Below are 20,432 nucleotides of genomic sequence, written 5' to 3'. Positions count from 1 at the left end.
AGTTTGAAGGTTTGAATGCCTAGTGACTGATTTCGCCTCATTTTCCAAATTTGCGGGAAACACATCTACTGGAATTCAGAAAAATAAACACTGAAAACAAAACATCCTGCACATATAAAGAAGCAACTGGTTTAGCAAGGCCCTATATTCGCTAGAAATAATCCTTCCACATGGATTAGAAACATGGCAGGATCATAAGTAGAGAATAAAATATTCTCAGGAGTCACATCGATAAATGTATCCTTGCATCAGGCTAATATATGCCCTAGCTTTTGAGGTTATTGCACACCATCAGTAAGGACACCCTTAGTTTCTACACTAAGGGCTCTATTACGAGGCTACTCGTGGGGGTGCATCGTGGCAGTTTCCTGACCGCCCAATTACGACCAGGGCGGTTGGGCCACCATTGCCCCGCCGCAGCGTGAAGGAAACCACTGTTCCATGGCAGTGTTACCGTGGTCAGGAGGCCGCAATATACTTGGCGGGAATGCCCCGGTCCCGCCGAGCATATTACAAATTTGCTCTCCGCCACGGTTTCCATGGCGGTTCCTCCTCCATGAAAACTGTGGCAAAGAGGGTACCAAGGGGTCCCTACAGGGCCCCCTTGTGCCTTTACGCCCTGGGGTTCATGCAGGGGGGCACAACATGGGTTCCACCGTGTGCATACACCACCGTTCCTGCACGGCATGGACTTTACAGTCCCTGCCATGCAGGAACTGTTTTTGGAATTCCCATTGCAGTGCCCTTTTTCAGGACACCGCCGTGGATACGTAAAAAAAAAAAGCCAGCCAGACATGAGAAATAAACGTAATCAGGCAGGCAGCTTGATGACAGATTTAGCGGTGCAGCGGTGGGGCAGACCCACTGCCGCACAACCAAACTCGGAATCAGGCCCTAAGAAGTTTAATAAAGGAAAAACAATGCAGTGTGCCTTTTCCATCTATGCAACCAGTATCACAAATAACATCCCCGTATCAAACAGGACTACTCTGGTGCTACTCAATTTACCAATTTAGGAAAGAGTTGAATCTGCGCCTCTTTAAAGGACTCCACTTACAATTCATGTCCACAATGCAGCTGCTTCTCCAATAAGTTGCTCTCTTAATGCTTGTTTTTGACCCTGAATAGTGCTCCACTGCCTGTTTGCTAGGTGTTCACTGTAGAAATACCACATACATACATACATTCATAAAGTTTTTCTACTCCCATTTAAGAAGGCATACTTGGAATTGACTTTAAAGGAAAATAGTGGTAAAAATCCTTGAGCATAACTGTGTTTATTTACACAGCCCTAAACCGAATATAATGTTTGATTGGATTACATTTTAAGCTTTCCTACATACCTCCGCATTAGAGCAGTATAAATGAATGCATTACAAGCCAGAACCTTGTTGCCATATCCAATCTTGTGATGTTTATTATGTCGTGTTATATGTAAGTGTTACATTATTGTAGGGCAGCTATATATATTGCTTTATTCGGCGCCTTAATGCTGTCACTGTTACCATAACACACAACCTTCCATAGATACAGGAGAGATGAGTTTTCAAAAGGGCAGCATTCTAATTGGTGCGGACCTCAAATGTTTAACAGTAAATGCCTGCAGTTTGGAAGGAAGTTTACAGTGTCGACGCGAATTACTTTCTCTCCTTTAATAAACACCTTTTTTCCAATGTGGTGCACAATTATATCCTGAAGGCTAGTCACTTGCTACAAATTGTTGCACATTTAAAGGTGAGAGTCGAGTAAACAATCTTTTCCTAATAAGTTTTCCACCTCTTTTGATTAAACGCTGATTCGTGTCTCAGTCTAACTCGTAAAGCAGTTTCCATTTAATTGTTGTTGACATCCTGGGAGGACAGACCTTGAAATGCAGGAGCCATTTTAGCGTGTCCTCTACTTGCCAATTACACAGTCTGATTGCTGATGGCGCTGTTTTTTATGTTCTTGCTTACTTTGGACTTCCTAACTCATGGTGTTATTATCGTTTAATATAAAATGAGAATTCGAGGCAGGGAATGTTACATTAACCTGTGAAAAATATCTATGCAGTCTTTAGATATGTTATCTTGAATGCTACACTGATGTGTTTAGTCTACATTTACTAGGAGCACATAACAGTCTGTATTTTTTCTCCCTGTGCATTAAGATTGCAGAATAGGAGTGTACCTGCAAAATAAAATACTGTGGGACATATTATCAAGACAGGCGATAAAATTATCGCCGCTTTAGCGGCAGAAAACTACCGCTAAAACGGCGATAATGGGCTTGATAATATGCTCTATGGAATTCCAATTGAAGCTCAGGTTAGATGTCCTTCACATCTAACATGGGCTTCAATTGGAATTCCAAAGAGCATATTATCAAGCCCATTATCGCCATTTTAGCGGCAGTTTTCTGCCGCTAAAGTGGCGATAATTTTGTCGCCTGTCTTGAATATATGCCCCTGTGGTAGTTAGGGCCGGCTTTAGAGCTGATGGCACATGGTGGCGACAATTGTTTTTGGCGGCCCTACACCCCTTGACCGCCTCCTCGGATTCTCTCACTACCATTGTGCATAAGTGCCTCTCATCTCTCCAAGCATAGGTTTTTGCAAAACACAGCGCCTCCACTGAGGTCAGCACCCCTTCCACAGGTCAGCGCCCAGTGCAGCCACACTGGTCACATTGCCCTAAAGCTGACCCTGGTGGTGGTTAACCCTGGTCGTAGTTCGTGAAGTAGCACTACGCGAAGCTACGCAAAGTGCACTTCGCACTACGCGAGCTACGCGTAGCACTTCACGAACTGCGTAGTACCCTGTTCGTACTGTGCAAGATGCCGTTTTCAATGATTGCACAGTGCTGACAAGTATCCGGCACTGTGCAATCTTTGAAAACGGCATCTTGCACAGTGCAAGCTGTAGTTTTCTGCCGCTCAAATAGATTTTTACTCGAGCGGCAGCTTTCTCAATGCGGACTGGTAGTTTCTCATCGCGAGCGGTCGCGAGCATACGTGACCACTCGCAATGAGAAACCTGACCTCCCCGCGTTGAGAATCTCGCCGGGATGTTTATTTTCAACGCTCGCGATTGGCAACTTGATGTTGCTGATCGCGAACAAGGAAAAAGTCTCGCCGTGATGTCATTTTGCTAGCTCGTGGTTGCCAAGTTGATGTTGAGGACCGCGAGCAAGCAAAACATCACCGCTGCACCATGCAACGCTACGCATGTTTGCACTGTGCTACGTGCAATTCGCGTAGTGTGAAGTAGCGCAAACTTCGCAAAGTACGCGAGCGTATCGTAGTGCTTTGCCCAGGCTTAGTGGTGGTCAGGACAGATGAGAGGGTAGTAGGGCGAAGAATGGATAGCAGTTGAGGTATTTTCCAGTTATCAGGGGATACTATGGAGGATAGGAAAAAAACAATGAACATTATTCACAAAGATAAATGTACAGGTGTAAATCTACTCAAATGTAGATCTACTCCTGCACCTTTTCCGAGTGGAGAGATACACACTAGTGTTAGACCTACCTGTCTCCATTCACTCCAATGAGGGGTTGAGCATCTTATGATAGTTTTCACAACCATACAGTTACTACAGGTAAACTTATGACAGTATGTTACGCCCCATTTAGATGGTGGAGACTGCCGACAGGAGGATGTAGACCTCCACCACCTAGGTAAAGGGATAAAAATGTAAGAGAATAGGCAAAAACTATGCACATGACCCAAATCACACTCATCCGATACCCATTCACTTAAAAACTTGAGTACAGCTCGCACCCTAGTCTCTGCTATCTTATCCTTGGACTTTGTGGTCCTGTGGCAAACAGGAACCACATACAGCCTCCAGGATGCAGATTTCTACACTCACTAGGGTGAGGAATTTCACTGATGAGGAGGCAGCCGTTGTAAGTAAATTTAGGTCAAACAGAAAAAAACGACATTGTCTTCCTCCATTCACCCTCTGTGAAGTGCAGATGGCAAACGTGTGCAGGAGGTCATAGAGTCTATCAATTTAATGGAGGAGGAGGTATAAGTGGTGTGGAACACTAGGAAGAAAAAGACAGTGTGGGAGGGGTTGTTTAAAGAGATTTCCAGGGTTCAGGTGGCTAAAGTTATTACTAGAGGTGCAATGGGATCCCCTCCTCATCTTAGCCCCCTCAAGGAGTGTGTCCTCTCCAAAATGCTCTCTCATCTATTAATTGGCTCATTATTGGAGGCATCCCTAATGTAAGATGAGGTAAGAAATTAACCATCTGTCTATCCCTAAATCTTATCCGACAGCCATTGTCCTTGTATCACCTTCCACTGTGATGCAGAGATAACATGCATACTGTCATGCACAGTGTAAGAAATTGGGTTACTAGTTGAAGGGGGTGCAACCCTGCTCAAGCTGGAACCACAATCTTTGTCAAGGTAAAGCACAAGCAAACCTCAAATTAACCCATGCTCAATTCTCTGGTAGCTTGGCACAGAACAGTCAGGTTTAACCTAGAGGCAATGTGTAATGCATTTGAACAATACTTCAAACAACAATATTGTGAAAACACAACACTAGAAAAATCCCACACCAAATTAGAAAAATACATTACTTTTTAATACTATATCAAGACCAAAATGACAAAAATCCAATCAGTAGAACTGAGGAGATGCATTCTTAAAGATTTAAGTGAAAGTAGCACCAAAATGCACAAGCGCCAACTGTGGACATCTAGTTGTGCTAGACCGAAGCTGTGATGTGAGGTCCTGCTCCTGCATTGTCATTGAGGAGTCCATCAATGAGGGGACTTGCAATGCAAAGCCCTGTGTTGAAGATGCGCCATGCACTGGCTGGCTTCAAAGAAACTGCAGCGCTTGCGATGTGGATTTCTGAGGAGAGGCGAGGCTACTGTCAATGAGAGGCTTGCAAAGGCAGGACCTGTGTCAGGGATGAATTGCGCAGCAGCAACGCCATTAGGGATTTAGGCTGTGATGCGAAGTCCTTGCGCCTGGAAGGTGCACTCAGCAGAGGCAGTGCATCAAGTCCTTCTCACCCAGGCAAGAGGAAAGCAGGTCAGCACAGGAGGCCAGCAGTCCTTCAGAGAAGCAGTCCAGCAGAGTGGAAGTCCTTTCAGCAGCACAGCAGTCCTTCTTCCTGTGCACAGGTCCAGACGTGTACTGAAGAGTTGGGTTCTGAGATCCAGCATTTACACATGGTGACCACCTTGAAGTGGATGATGCTTCTAGAGGTTTCCATCCCCCTGAACTGTTAGGCATCCCTTTCCTCCCTGTCCTGGCCCCAGATTGTCTGGGGTCACAATTGACTAGTGAAAATCCCTTTGTGAGAGTTTTCAGGAAGTGCCTTTGTGATGTGCAAATGTGGTAGGTGACAGCTCCTCCCTCCTCATTAACTCAGATTGGCCAATCCTGCCAACACCTATCTCCACTGTGCCTCACTGTTTGTGACCAATACACAAATACTAACTGCCAACTATGACTAGCCATGTGACCCAGGAACAGGCTGCAGGCACCAAATGGTAAAACCCTTTCTCCCAATGTAGACCCTACTCAGCCCACACAAACCATCTGCCTTTCTAACCGCATTTACACCTCGCCTACCTACAGTGAAGCTCGCTCGCCTTCTATAAACATGAGAACTGCCGCCTATCTGCCCACTTTCAGAGTAAGAAGCCACACTGACATGCTTGCCCAGTTCCTAAACCGAATAAAAGAAAAACTTGATTCTCTAGTTAAGATATCTTGCACATAAATAAGGACCTCTCATTCCAGGCCATATTAACCCACATTCACACTCCTGGTATTGAGATGTTGTCTCCTCATATAGGTTCTCCATCTGTCAGCCAACACACCTGTTGGATCTCTATTCCCTTAAGTTGCTTACCCCACAAGCTCTCAACTCCATATTCCCTCGGGAAGCAGATGCACTCAGCGAATATAACATCACAATGACCCAGAAAATGGTCCACAAGCCTCCATTCACAATCCCTACAATCATGGCCCCAAATTTAATCCCTTGAACAATCACCTCACCTAGACCTCCTGCTCAATACACCACTGTTAGAAATGGGGGTCTCTAGTTGGTAGAGGTATGCACCTTTGTCCAAGTAGGTACTCTATCTTCTAGTCAGAGTAAAGGGATTACAAACTCTAGATAACCCTCTTGGTAGTATGACGCTAGCAGACAGGCTTATCCCAAAGGCAATGTATAAAGTATGTGTGCTAAAATATACAGTAACACAGTGGAAACACCACAAATGAACACCAAACCAGCTTAGAAAATTAAAGTATCTTTATCTAAACCAAACAAGACCAAAACGAAAAAAATCAACAGACAAAAATTGAACTTTTAGAAACAAATAGCTCTACCTAGGGCTATTACAATGTCGTGACAGGCACTAATTCAAAGTACGGTGCTGATTGTAAGGTGCATGGGTTGAGGAGGCGAGCTGTCTAATTCAGGACAGGGGAAGTTTGGCCGCGTCAGTTCCACAGTGCGATGTCGAAGAGTTTGTGTAGTCATGCTCATCTGTTATCGGATCCAAGATAACATGATGCTGGCGCTAGCGGTGACGGCGTCGGTGTAAGTGATGGCGTTGGGATGGCCAATAACTACTGGCTTCGAAGGGCCTTGGAACGGCGGTGCAGGTGGAGTAGTGCATCGTGCACTACATGAGCGGTGCCCCCGGCCTCTGTGCAGGTTGCGGCATTACTGGGGGTGGCGCTGATGGTATTGGAGTTGTTCTTGTAGCACCAACCACACAATTCTCAGGGCCCAGGAACTGGAATTGGTGCACATTTGAATGCAGGAATGTACAGAGGAGTTCTGGTGCTGGTAGTTGGATGCAGGTGAATTCGTTGAGGCCATGAGACTTAAGAAGAGGAGGCAAGCACACACAAACCCTTGGAGATTCTTCTTCAAGCAGGTTCACAGCAAAGTTCTAGTCCTTGTCCTCTCCTTGGCAGAAGCAGCAAGTGCAGGCTAACCCAGCAAAGCACACACAGCAAAGGGGAAATACTCCTCCTTACAGCTCTCCAGCTCTCCTCCTTGGCAGAGTTTCCTCTTGAATCGAGAAGTGATCTAATTTCTTGGTTTTTAGGTCCAAGTCGTATACCCCATTTTCTCTTTGTTTTCTTTGTGGAAAGGGTGTCTGAGCCAAGTCCAAACCAGTTCTGTCTTCCCTTGCCCAGCGTCCCTACAGCAGGTGGAAAAAAACATTGTGCAAAAGAGACACAGTCTATTCAGGTGCTAGTGAAAACCCTTCCAGTACACCAAATGCAGACCAGGTCTATTCTGCCCAGCTTTGAGTCACCCAAGAAGGCAAGGTACACCTCAACCCCCCCTGGTGACTGTTTAGAGTAAATGCATATCCCCAGCTCCTGTCACTCTAAAACCAGCCAGCGAATACACAAACAGGCAAAGGCACACAGGATTGTTGAACAAGAAAATGCCTACTTTCTAAAAGTGACATTTTCAAACACACAAGTTAAAAACCACCTTTACTGAAAGATGTGTTTGTACATTCTGAGTACAGAGAGCTTAAACTCAATTTCTCTCTCTCACCCCAGTGGAAAATTACACTTTGAAGATGTTACAGTGCAGTTCCCATGATAACCTATGGGACAGACAGCCATTCAATAGTGATTTTTTTAAAAAACATACCAGTACATGTCCTACCTTTATCATACAATGCACCCTGCCCATGGAAAATGGAAGGTAAGGACCTTGCAAGTGTGTGCACTTGCCAGGGCACATGGCAGTGTAAACTGCACATGTAGACACTACAGTGGTAGGTCTGAGACATTTTAGCAGGGCTACTCCTGTGGGTGGTTGTGGGAGGGATGGGTGGAAACAGAATCTAGGAGGCCTGATACGGTTCTCAATTTTGGCTTATTTTATTAGACTCTTTTAAAACCTAACAGAATTGTAATGATTTGGAATGCAGGTTTCTCTTCACTGGTACGTATTTGGGCTTCCTTTCTCTGTATTGTATAGAAACCTTCACTACACCCGGAGGAAAATGTGAAAGGGCTGTCTCATAGAGTTTGTGATTAAAGTACAGTTTGGGAAATGATAACCCAGAAGGACTCAATCTCAAGGGTAGTCTCGTGCAGTCCTTCTTTTCTTAGTCACCTGCATGGGAGGGATACACACTCATAACGGGAGAGGAAATTAAAAAAAAAGGAAAACAAAAATCCTTTTTAAACCCCAAAGGACAGAACATGCATAAAACGATGATGGTAATTGTTTCAAATGAATCCTTTGGAGAGCCTGACAATCCTATTAGACTAGCATAAGTTGTCTGTATATTATTGGGTACAGGGTGCGTACCTTTAAGTAAAATCGCAAAGAATTTCTTACGCTCAGTGGTCTAGTGAGGGTGGCCTTTCTCTTCCTCTCTCCCCTTATCTCTTCTTTCTCCCACCAATCTCCCGTTATAGGCCCCCCATGACCATTGTTTCACCCCCCTTTCACACTGTGGTCCCCGGCATCTCCTTTCCCTGCCCTGATCACTTACTGCCAATGCCACAACCCTCCAGAGTTGCGGCAACAAACACGCATCTCCTGGGGGCGTCCACCACTCTTTGCTCCAGTCCTGTGGAGTGTCTTCCTCAGTGTCATCGTTCTCGTCCTGGGTCCCTGTCCCTGGTTTCTCTGCTCCTTCAGCGGCAGGGTTCCTCCTCGGACCTCCTCAATGGCATCTTCCTGCTTCTTCGGACTTCCTCCTCCATCCCCGTACCTGATTCGTCCTTTTTGCGTGACTCCCTTTTCTCAGACGTCAGGGGCATCTGATTTGTTCCCTCTTTGGGCGGGTTTACCAACTGCCTACATGGAAGAGTTAGTGATGAAAGGTTTAACTCTTCAGTTACCTTTACCCTTGCGGCCGTGATGTCGTGAGCCAGAGAAGGCGACATGAGGTAGGCACTTGAGTTCAGGGCCTCACCCTCCCTCAAATCGGCACAACCATGCTGCAGACCCACTAGTAGCATTTGATTTACAGGAACTCAACACACACAAAAGATAAGGGGTAGGAGGAAATAACGTCCCACTTCGACCTCCTGCAACAACTTTTTTCACACAAAATAGAAGGGGGACTTCATACTAGTGCTCGCTTTGATCTAAGGTTGGGGAAAACCCAAGGGTTTTAAAACTGCCCTCACACACAGAAGACTGTGTCATGCTTCATCATAGGGCTGCTAACTCACCTACGAGCAAGCCAACGCTGGAGGTGGAGCAATAGGGAGGGGGAAGACAATATAACATGTAAGTAGAAACAGCATGGGATCATAAGTGAACATAGGTGCAGAAACAGTGATTTAAAACTGGTCACGGGGAATCCCAAATGCAAGTTTAATCTTTGGTTCCTTATCCAGAGTAAAAAAAATGGTCACTTAAAGGCCAGTGGATGGTGGTATGGGAGGCTATAATGAGTCACCTACCCCTTCACTCTGCAAAACCGTCGACATGTTTCAGCCGGCAAAATCAAATACCCCGGCTTTCATCAGGACTCACATAAGGAAAGATCCCATGGGTACTAACCCTACTTCCTTGATCCAAGGGTAGTGGGAAGAAACCCTTCTGAGTAACTGCTCAGATAATATGTGCACCTTGCTCTCCGAGAGGAACCTGTAACAGAGTCACTAAAAAGAAATGTTAAACAATCTGTGCACAACAAAACATCCAAAGTGGTGTATACCCACCCGATCAGAACAGCGATTCCTTATGGGCGACGCAACACCTTACGAACGCCAAAGGTGCAATTATCCAGGCCCGGCGCTGTATTTAAAAATGTCAGACGTCTCAAAAGAGTGCACATTCTGCACTTATTTACACTTTAGAATTAACCAGGTTAAAAATAATCAATCAATCAATCAATCAATCAGTGACACTTATAGAGCGCGCTACATACCCGTAGGGTCTCAAGGCGCTGGGGAGGGGTGGTGCCGCTACTGCTCGAACAGCCAGGTCTTCAGCTTCTTCCTGAAGGAGAGGTGGTCTTGGGTCAGGCGCAGGTCGGACGGGAGGGAGTTCCAGGTCTTGGCGGCCAGGTAGGAGAAGGATCTTCCTCCTGTAGTCGCTCTTCGGATGCGGGGGACAGCGGCGAGGGCGTGGTTAGCTGATCGGAGGTGGCGTTTGGGAGCGTAGAAGTTGACTCGGCTGTTGAGGTAGCTCGGGCCTTGGTCGTGTAGGGCTTTGTGTGCGTGGGTGAGGAGGCGGAATGTGATTCTCTTGTTGACGGGGAGCCAGTGAAGGCCTCTCAGATGTCCGGAGATGTGGCTGGATCGTGGGATGTCGAGGATGAGTCTGGCTGAGGCGTTTTGGATCCGCTGGAGTCTCTTCTGGAGCTTGGCGGTGGTCCCGGCGTAGAGGGCGTTGCCGTAGTCCAGTCGGCTGGTGACGAGGGCCTGGGTGACGGTCTTCCTGGTCTCTGTGGGGATCCACCAGAAGATCTTCCGTAGCATGCGTAGGATGTTGAAGCACGCCGAGGAGACGCTGTTGACTTGTCTGGTCATGGAGAGGGAGGAGTCCAGGATGAAGCCCAGGTTTCGTGCATGGTCAGTTGGTTTGGGTGCGGTGCCCAGGGCGGGGGGCCACCAGGAGTCGTCCCAGGCGGAGGGTGAAGGGCCCAGGATGAGGACTTCCGTCTTGTCCGAGTTCAGTTTCAGGCGGCTGGTCGTCATCCACTCGGCTACCTCTTTCATCCCTTCGTGCAGGTTGGCTCTGGCGGCGGCGGGGTCGTTGGTCAGGGAGAGGATCAGCTGTGTGTCGTCGGCGTAGGAGATGATGCTGAGGTGGTGTTTGCGTACGATGGCCGCGAGGGGGCTCATGTAGACGTTGAAGAGGGTGGGGCTCAGGGATGATCCTTGGGGGACGCCGCAGATGACTTCGGAGGCCTCTGACTTGTACGGTGGTAGGCGGACTCGCTGTGTTCTTCCGTTGAGGAAGGAGATGATCCATTCCAGCGCCTTGTCCTGGATTCCGATGTTGCTGAGGCGCCGTATTAGGGTGCGGTGGCAGACCGTGTCGAATGCCGCGGAGAGGTCTAGGAGGATGAGGGCCGCTGTTTCTCCGTTGTCCATCAGGGCTCGGATGTCATCTGTGGCGGCGATGAGGGCGGTCTCGGTGCTGTGTTTGGCTCGGAAGCCGGACTGTGAGGGGTCGAGGGATCCGTTCGTCTCGAGGAAGGCGGCCATCTGCTTGTTGACGGTCTTCTCGATGACTTTGGCTGGAAACGGGAGAAGCGAGATGGGGCGGTAGTTCTTGAGGTCGGTGGGGTCCGCTGTTGGTTTCTTGAGTAGAGCGCTGAGTTCGGCGTGTTTCCAGCTTTCAGGGAAGATGGCGGTGTCGAAGGATGTGTTGATGATGTCTCTCAGGTGGGGTGCGATGACAGCGTCGGCCTTGTTGAAGACAATAGGCATCAGTGCTTGGAGACAAGTACACGACCATTCACTCGGCAGATCTTACCGAGTTCATTTAAAGTCAAAACTTGAACTGGCGGGGGAGCGAGGACAGCTCCCAATAGTCACACTCTGCAGGACACAGGAATAGAAAATGACAAGGTGAGAATTTTAAAGGCACACGGAACAAAATCGTAATGATCTACCTGAGACCCGACCCGGTTAAGGTAAAGCTCATGAAGTGATAGTGATTGGGATCGCACCACTGGGTGGGTCAGAGGGCTCTATACCCTCACCATGTGCTGTTATGCCCAGCCGGATCTCTCTCTGACCTCCATGGAGTGGTTAAATATGCCTGACTTACTTTGTCAAGGTGAGGCATGTCTGACAACTTGTCCCTCCCGGCGCCGTGCAGTTCAATGCACCGCTCGGCCACAGCTCATGTTAACCCTCCATGCCCTTGTCCACGTCATCGCGTATGTGACGTATGTGGCATGGGGAGGGCGGAAGGGAGGAAAAGCACTAGAGTGCTAACTTGCGGCTCCATATTGGAAATGCATATGCTCCAGTGCGCATGTGCACATTTGCCATACCTTACCGGTACGAGAGGAATATTCCCCCATCGGACTACCTACTACACAAAGTGGAAAAAGGACCTGCAGTGGATCAATATCCAGTGCAGCCATCGTGCCACAAATAGTATGTATTTAAAAAGGGGTGAGATCATGAAGAGAAATCCATTAATTAAAAATAAGTTAAAGATTTAGTTAAGATTTATACTCGAAGTGCTATTTAAGTTGGAGGTGGTTGTAAATATATATGAAACTCAACAGGAGTGTCCATCGGGACTATCCTAGTGACTCACATGTTTTGCCATTAGACCCCATGTCCGAACTACCGGTATCCGGCATTGCATGGACTGGGGCAGTTGTACCTCCATGGGAAAAGTCATGGTTCAGAACATGATTTACAGGCCCTGGCGCACTCAGTGCACTTTACTAGGGACTTACCAGTAAACCAAATATGCCAGTCATGGATAACCAATCATAATTACAATTTACACAAGGACACTGATCAGCAGTGGCAAAGTGCCCAAAGCATCTAAGCCAGCATAAATGAAAATTCATCATACAGTCAAAAATGCAGGCGGTAGAGGCAAAGGTCAGGAGAAACCACGCCAAGCATGCCAAGTCTAACAACCACCATGCAGACACTACATACCACAAACAAGAGTCCTAGCCCCTTAACATGTGTGCTTCTCAACTGCAGATCACAGAAACTATACTTGTTGAAGAAATATATATTTAATTTCTCACCAAAACCCGGCTTAATGGACACTCAACCCCTATGCTAGAACTGCTGAAACCAACCAGGCTACACCATCATAGAAAGGACCGACCAGGGAGAATATGTGGTGGGCTAGCGATCATCCACCAAGTAGAAACCCATCTTTTCACCCTTAAGACCTCAAACTGCTTGACTTTCAAATACCTCGGAGTTGAACTTACTGCTAAAGGTACCTCTCCCATCAAACTGCATATCATCTACCACCCACATGGTCATCTCACCCTCTTCTCATAAGATATAACTAACCTAGTAACATGGCTTGCCCTTACTGACTCGAAGGACGTGTTCCTGGAAGACTTCAACATTCACTGGAATGACTCACATGAAACCACAGTCGTAACCTAACAAACCTTCTTGAAATAAATGACCTCAAAGAACTCTGAAACAAACTGACCCATAATAAAGGCTGCACTCTAGGAACGATAATCAGCAAATATGAGCTTGCCTCCCTTTGATCTATCACACCCACCGAATGGTCAGACCACCATCTCATACTGTTTAACCTCAAGACCCACCTCCTATCGAACCCAGCCCCATCCAACAAACCTGCGCACTGGGCTATTAACATCAAACAAATCCCAATAACAGAATTGGAATACAGAAACGCCAACCAGATGGGAGGAGGCATCGCCATCATCCACAGGAACACCATCCGTCTCACGACCAGCACCGACAACACCCTGACCAGCGCCGAACACCTGCATTTCCAGATCCACACCAACCCGAACTCCACCCTCAGAGGCACCCTGATCTACCGACCCCCTGGACCACGCACACAATTCAGCGAGGACATCGCCGACTTCGTCAGCCCGCATGCCCTCCCCTCCGCCGACTACATCCTCCTGGGAGACCTCAACTTCCATCTGGAGAACAACAACGACCGCAACACCAGCACCCTGCTCGACAACCTCGCCAACCTGGGACTCAAGCAACTGGTGTCCACCCCCACCCACCTCGCCGGACACACACTCGACGCAGTCTTCTCATCCAGCACAGACATAGACTTCAGCCACGCCACAGAGCTTCAATGGACGGACCACAGCTGCGTCCACTTCACCTTCAAGAGAACGACGACCCACCAACACCAGCAACAGGCAGCCCGCAGAAGCTGGAACAAGATCACAGCAGACCAGCTCGCCACCTCCCTGAACCAGCACCCTCCTGCCAGCTCAGCGAACCCCAGCCAAGCCGCCGACAACCTCACGAAGTGGATCAGCAACTGCGCGGACGAACTCGCCCCACTGAGGACCCCGCCTAGCAGACCCGGCAGCAAGAAGGCCCCATGGTTCACCGACGAACTCAAGAGCTCCAAGAAGAACTGCCGAGCCCTCGAGAAAGTCTGGAGAAGGGAACCGACACCAGACAACAGGACCTCCTTCAAACTTGCCACCCGGAAACACCACCAGCTGATCCGCGCCGCCAAGAAAACAGCATTCAAAGACCGGTTGGACAACAACGCACACAACTGCAAGGAACTCTTCAACATCGTGAAAGAGCTTTCCAACCCCAGCGCAGGAAACAACGACATCACCCCATCGCAAGACCTCTGCAACTCCCTCGCTTCATACTTCCACAACAAGATCGCGGACATACATAACAGCTTCAACAACCAACCAACGCACACCATGACCAAACAACCACCCCCCACCACCACCCTCCACGCCTGGACCCCGATCAGCACCGAAGACACCATCCGCACGATGAACTCCATCCACTCCGGATCACCGACCGACCCCTGCCCTCACCACGTCTTCAACAAGGCCGACGCTGTCATCGCACCCCACCTGCGAGACATCATCAACACTTCCTTCGACACCACCATCTTCCCTGAGAGCTGGAAGCACGCCGAACTCAGCGCCCTACTAAAGAAACCTACAGCGGACCCCACCGACCTCAAGAATTACCGCCCCATCTCGCTCCTCCCGTTTCCAGCCAAAGTCATCGAGAAGACCGTCAACAAGCAGATGGCCGCCTTCCTCGAGACAAACGGATCCCTCGACCCCTCACAGTCCGGCTTCCGAGCCAATCACAGCACCGAGACCGCCCTCATCGCCGCCACCGATGACATCCGAGCCCTGATGGACAATGGAGAAACAGCGGCCCTCATCCTCCTAGACCTCTCTGCGGCATTCGACACGGTCTGCCACCGCACCCTAGTACGGCGCCTCAGCAACATCGGAATCCAGGACAAGGCGCTGGACTGGATCATCTCCTTCCTTGACGGAAGAACACAGAGAGTCCGCCTACCACCGTACAAGTCAGAGGCCTCCGAAGTCACCTGCGGCGTCCCTCAAGGATCATCTATGAGCCCCACCCTCTTCAACGTCTACATGAGCCCCCTCGCGGCCATCGTACGCAAACACAACCTCAGCATAATCTCCTACGCCGACGACACCCAACTGATCCTCTCCCTGACCAACGACCCCACCGCCGCCAGATCCAACCTGCACGAAGGGATGAAAGAGGTAGCTGAGTGGATGACGACCAGCCGCCTGAAACTGAACTCGGACAAGATGGAGGTCCTCATCCTGGGCTCCTCACCCTCCGCCTGGGACGACTCCTGGTGGCCTCCCGCCCTGGGCACCGCACCCAAACCGACAGACCATGCACGCAACCTGGGCTTCCTCCTGGACTCCTCCCTCTCCATGACCAGGCAAGTCAACAACGTCTCCTCGGCGTGCTTCAACATCCTACGCATGCTACGGAAGATCTTCTGGTGGATCCCCACCGAGACCAGGAAGACCGTCACCCAGGCCCTCGTCACCAGCCGACTGGACTACGGCAACGCCCTCTACGCCGGTACCACCGCCAAGCTCCAGAAGAGACTCCAGCGGATCCAGAACGCCTCAGCCAGACTCATCCTCGACATCCCACGAACCAGCCACATCTCCGGACATCTGAGAGACCTTCACTGGCTCCCCGTCAACAAAAGAATCACCTTCCGCCTCCTCACCCACGCACACAAAGCCCTACACGACCAAGGCCCGAGCTACCTCAACAGCCGAGTCAACTTCCACGCTCCCAAACGCCACCTCCGATCAGCCAACCACGCCCTCGCCGCCGTCCCCCGCATCCGAAGAGCGACTACAGGAGGAAGGTCCTTCTCCTACCTGGCCGCCAAGACCTGGAACTCCCTCCCTCCCGACCTGCGCCTGACCCAAGACCACCTCTCCTTCAGGAAGAAGCTGAAGACCTGGCTGTTCGAGCAGTAGCGGCACCCCCCCCTCCCCCCCCCCCCAGCGCCTTGAGACCCTACGGGTATGTAGCGCGCTTTACAAGTGTCACTGATTGATTTATTGATTGATCAGTGCCAAACTACAGTATCAACCTCTCCCTCACACCGTTGATGACTCACCACCCACTATAATACAATGATGACAGATGTTCTTGGCCAAGTGTCATTGCTCAAACTAAAACCATCTCGAAAAATCCAATAAAAATCCTGGTTCAACTCAGGTCTTAACAATGAGAGGAGATAACTAAGACAGTCAGAACGGATTTGGAGAACCCCTCTACGGTGCACCTCTCACTGCTAAGAACTGCATAACTCACTTATAAGAAACATATCTTTAGAGAAAAACCCACTTTCTTTCACAAACAACTTGACGATGCTAAGAACAGACCCAGGGAGCTCTTCAACATAATTAAACAACAAACTACCCTTACCTCCCCACAAAAAACATCAGCCACCAATGAACGATGTGAAGAAATTGCTAACTTCACTGATAAAGTTGCAAAAATTGAGAGATCCATTATCCAAGAGATTCCTTCCTTCCAACCTTATCCAATGACTCACAACCCACCACAGAAGCTCCCCCTCGAGACTTAACTAATCACCTAATGGCCCCAGGCAAAACTAATGTCAGATATGATCGCCTTCAACTCAAAAACAATACTAATTAATCTGACTTCAAACCTATGACAGATAGTGAAGTCTTCAATATAATTGCAAACTTGAAGACCACATCCTACACTACTGATCCCCTCCCATCCACATTACAGAACCTCAACCATATATCATCTACCAGTTCTCGACAAAAATCATCAATGCATCTCTCTCCTCAGGCCATGTACCTGACTCCCTCCAACTAGGCCTGATCATACCCATATTCAAAAAACCAGTGTTGGACCTCAATGACCTCAATAACCACAGACTTCTCACAAACCTCTCGCTCCTAGCCAGAACAATGAAGAAGTGCATCTTACTACAACTCAACCAAGATAAAGAGGAATTCAATCTCTATGACACCTTCCAATCATGATTCAGGAAAGGCTGTAGCACTGAAACTGCTATGCTCAATATCTCTAATGACATTCACAGATCCTTAGATAAAGCTGACACCTGCCTCCTAAACCTACTTGACTTATCTGGAGCTTGTGATACAGTAAATCACCCAGCATTACTCGAGACACTCAAGAACTGCACTGGTATCAATGGCAGAGTCCTGCGATGGTTCACATCCTACCTGCAAAATCACGTGCAGCAAATAAAAATCAACAGCTGTCTCAGGATACTTACACTAGTTCCACATGGTGTACCCCAAGGCTTAATTCTCTCCCCATCCATTTTCAATTTCTTTATGGAACCCCTGACTGTTATTCTGAACCAGGCAAGGCTCAAATATCACCTATATGCCGATGGCACCCAAATCTACAACAAAATTAAATCATGCAGTGATATACTACATCTGAATGGCACTCTAATCAAGATATAAACCTGTCTAAACACCAACCACTTAAAGTTGAACCCCACCAAAACTGAACTACTACTATTCACCCCAAAGAATTTGGATGCTCTAAATAGTTCTCTCATACTATCTAACTCCATATAATCCTTGGGCATCACCCTGGAAAAAACATAATAATGAAGAAGCACATTAACAACTCAGCCAAAGAAGTGCTTTACACACTAAAATATTTCAAGAAAATCAGACCTTTCATTGCCGTGGTAACTTTAAGATGGTAGTGCAATCTTTTCTCCTCTCAAAACTTGACTATGGCAACGCCATCTTTATCGGGTCTCCAAAAGATCACTTCTCCCCCTAAGAATATTTCTCAATGTGGCTGCCTGGCTCCTAACAGGTATTAAATGGTTTGAGCATACCTCACCGGCCCTCCAGAGCCGCAAAGGAATATGCATCTACAAGACTGCTTGCATCACCCACAAAGTCCCTCACATGCATAACCCAAAATATCTCGAAACCAAACTTTCAAAAGCAGCAACAGCCAGAACTCTGAGAAGCTTTAACTCACTTCGCATAAATCCCAAACTGAAAAAGAAATTCTCTGAGACGCGCTCATTCTCTGGAAATGCACCTAGGATCTGGAATTCACTCCTTAAATATCTCCACTGCAACCCCTCCTTTTTCCTGCTTCAAACAGGACCTTAAATACCTACTGTTCAATAACTACTTCAACACGCACACAGACTAAGTTATGTTCCTAAAGATCACACACAAACCGACTTGACCCGTTGCGGCGAGCAATTTGTTGCTTCAGTTATTACTATACCATTTACTCTATCAACATAAGCTGTTCTGATGTTCACATACTGTAACTACTTTGGCTGCCTGATGCTTTTTTTGTCTGTATATATGTATGTGCTTCAATAAAACGATCTCACATTATATATAAAGAGCTCTGATAACTTTAGGTCTAGCTAGTGCTATATAAAACCTAAGAAATAAAATAAATAAAGAGCTAAAGGTTAGGACAAGAAAATGTCAACTTTCTAAAAGTGGCATTTTCAGGATCGTGATTAAAAATCTGACCTCAGTGAGGCATAATGGCATAGAAATTCCTAACATCTGTGTGACCATTCTTTTGCAGAAAAATGTCTGGTTCATGGAAAGGCAGACTGGGTTTCGATCTGAAGGCTGAATACAGAGGTGCAAGCAGTAGCTTCCTTTTTTCATTCTTGAGCAACCCTTTTGGGGGTATGCTTTCATCTTTTCTCATTGATTCTCAGGACTCTAGGCCATGTCAGGAGGGGGAGGAGCAATGCTAGTTCTGATAACAGTACTGTGGCCTATTAAGGTCCAGGTCCAATAGATTTTCCCAAGTTACTAACTTCCTTTTTTCACCTGCTTCTTAATCCAGTGGGTTTCCCCCCTTGAACTAGTGCCCTGAAGTCATCTTCATTTTTTGGTCGTGAAGGTTACAGGAAATCTTTCAATATCCTAGGTCATCAGAATATTTGCCAGTGATTAGAGATTATTAAGCCCTAGGCACCCAATTTCATTACAAATATGCCTGGTTACCCTATGTTGGCTTGTATATGGAACAACACATCGGTTTGATATCTGCACCTTCCGTAGATGTGGTAAATGTCTCAGTATCCCTTTCTATGGAAGAAGCGCTTAGATATTTAGTAACACATGTGAATAAATTATTTTAACTGGTCATATTTTTGCCACAGGTGAACTTGATGGTAAACATTTTTTGGTAATAGGAGCATTCCATTCAATTCACCTAGAAGTTCCTTCTCATCCAAAGTACTTAACATTTTTGTTGCTAGAATAGTGCTCCGTTTTATTTTACAATAGCCAAATATTGCAGAACATTTGTTGAAGTATTTAGTTGGAACATTAAGTATATTTAAGTTCCAATTGCTCGTACTCTCTCCCCGAAAAATTATATGATTGGAATATACCTGATTGGTACATTTAATGTACTTGCAAGTCCCTAGTAAATGCAACTGTATGTATTCAGGGCCTGTAAATTAAATGCTACTAGCAGACAGCAGCACTTGTTGTACCACCCACTGAAGTAGCCTTTTAGCACGTCTCTGGCCCGCAACTGCAGCCTGTATTTCAGTTTAAAACTGCCATTTATACTTGGGAAAAAACCTTTTGCAAGACCTAAACCTACCTTTTTAATACATATAGGTTACCCTTAAGTTAGGCCCTAAAGACTCATAGGGGAGGATGCATTGTATTTAAAATGTAGGGAATGTGTACTTAAGTTTTACATGTCCAGGCAATGCAAAACCCCTAAAGTATTTATTTTATGTTGTAAGGCTTATCTTTCCCATTGAATAACACTGGATTACCTTATTACATTTAGTATTTGATAACCTTGGATTGGAACCAGATAGAGGTATAATGTTTACTCTAAAATGAATTGTGATTTAAAATCCTCTTGAATTGTAAAGTCAGATTGTAAGTCTTAATTCTGAAAGTGCCTCTTTTGAATGACTTTGTATAGTCTTTGTGTATTGCCTCTCAACAGTAACACAAAGGGGGCTTTGGTATGCACAGGATGGGTATCCTCAAAGAATGGCTAGGGGCAAAGCTTTTCCCTGCCCCACTTGTACTTCACAGGGTTTGCTTCCAGCGAAAGGAACCTGACAGTCACCAGGCTTTTGCCACCACAGACTTCATGGAGCCTTAACAGGGGAAGGGAAGAACTTTCCAGTACCAGTTGTGGGGGTGGGACAAGGTGTCTCCACACACATAAAGGCTGGTCTTCAGAACAACTTTTCTGGACATTCATGGATCTGTGGAGATTAGAGGAGGACTGCCCTGCTGCAGAGCACTGCCTTGCTAACCTGAGTGACTCCAAGGGTCAGTAGGTTGAACTCCTGTGTGGGCTACATAGACATAACAAGTTCCAGAGGCCTCCCTGCAACTGTCCAGCTTACCTGCTGCACTGTACCTGCCTGGACCTGGAACTAGCCTTGTCAGATCCCTGCTGATCTCTGCTTAAGT

This window comes from Triturus cristatus, chromosome 2_2 (genome assembly GCF_964204655.1).
Source record: "Triturus cristatus chromosome 2_2, aTriCri1.1, whole genome shotgun sequence".
Lineage (NCBI taxonomy): Eukaryota > Metazoa > Chordata > Amphibia > Caudata > Salamandridae > Triturus > Triturus cristatus.
Note: the sequence above shows the minus strand (reverse complement) of the source record.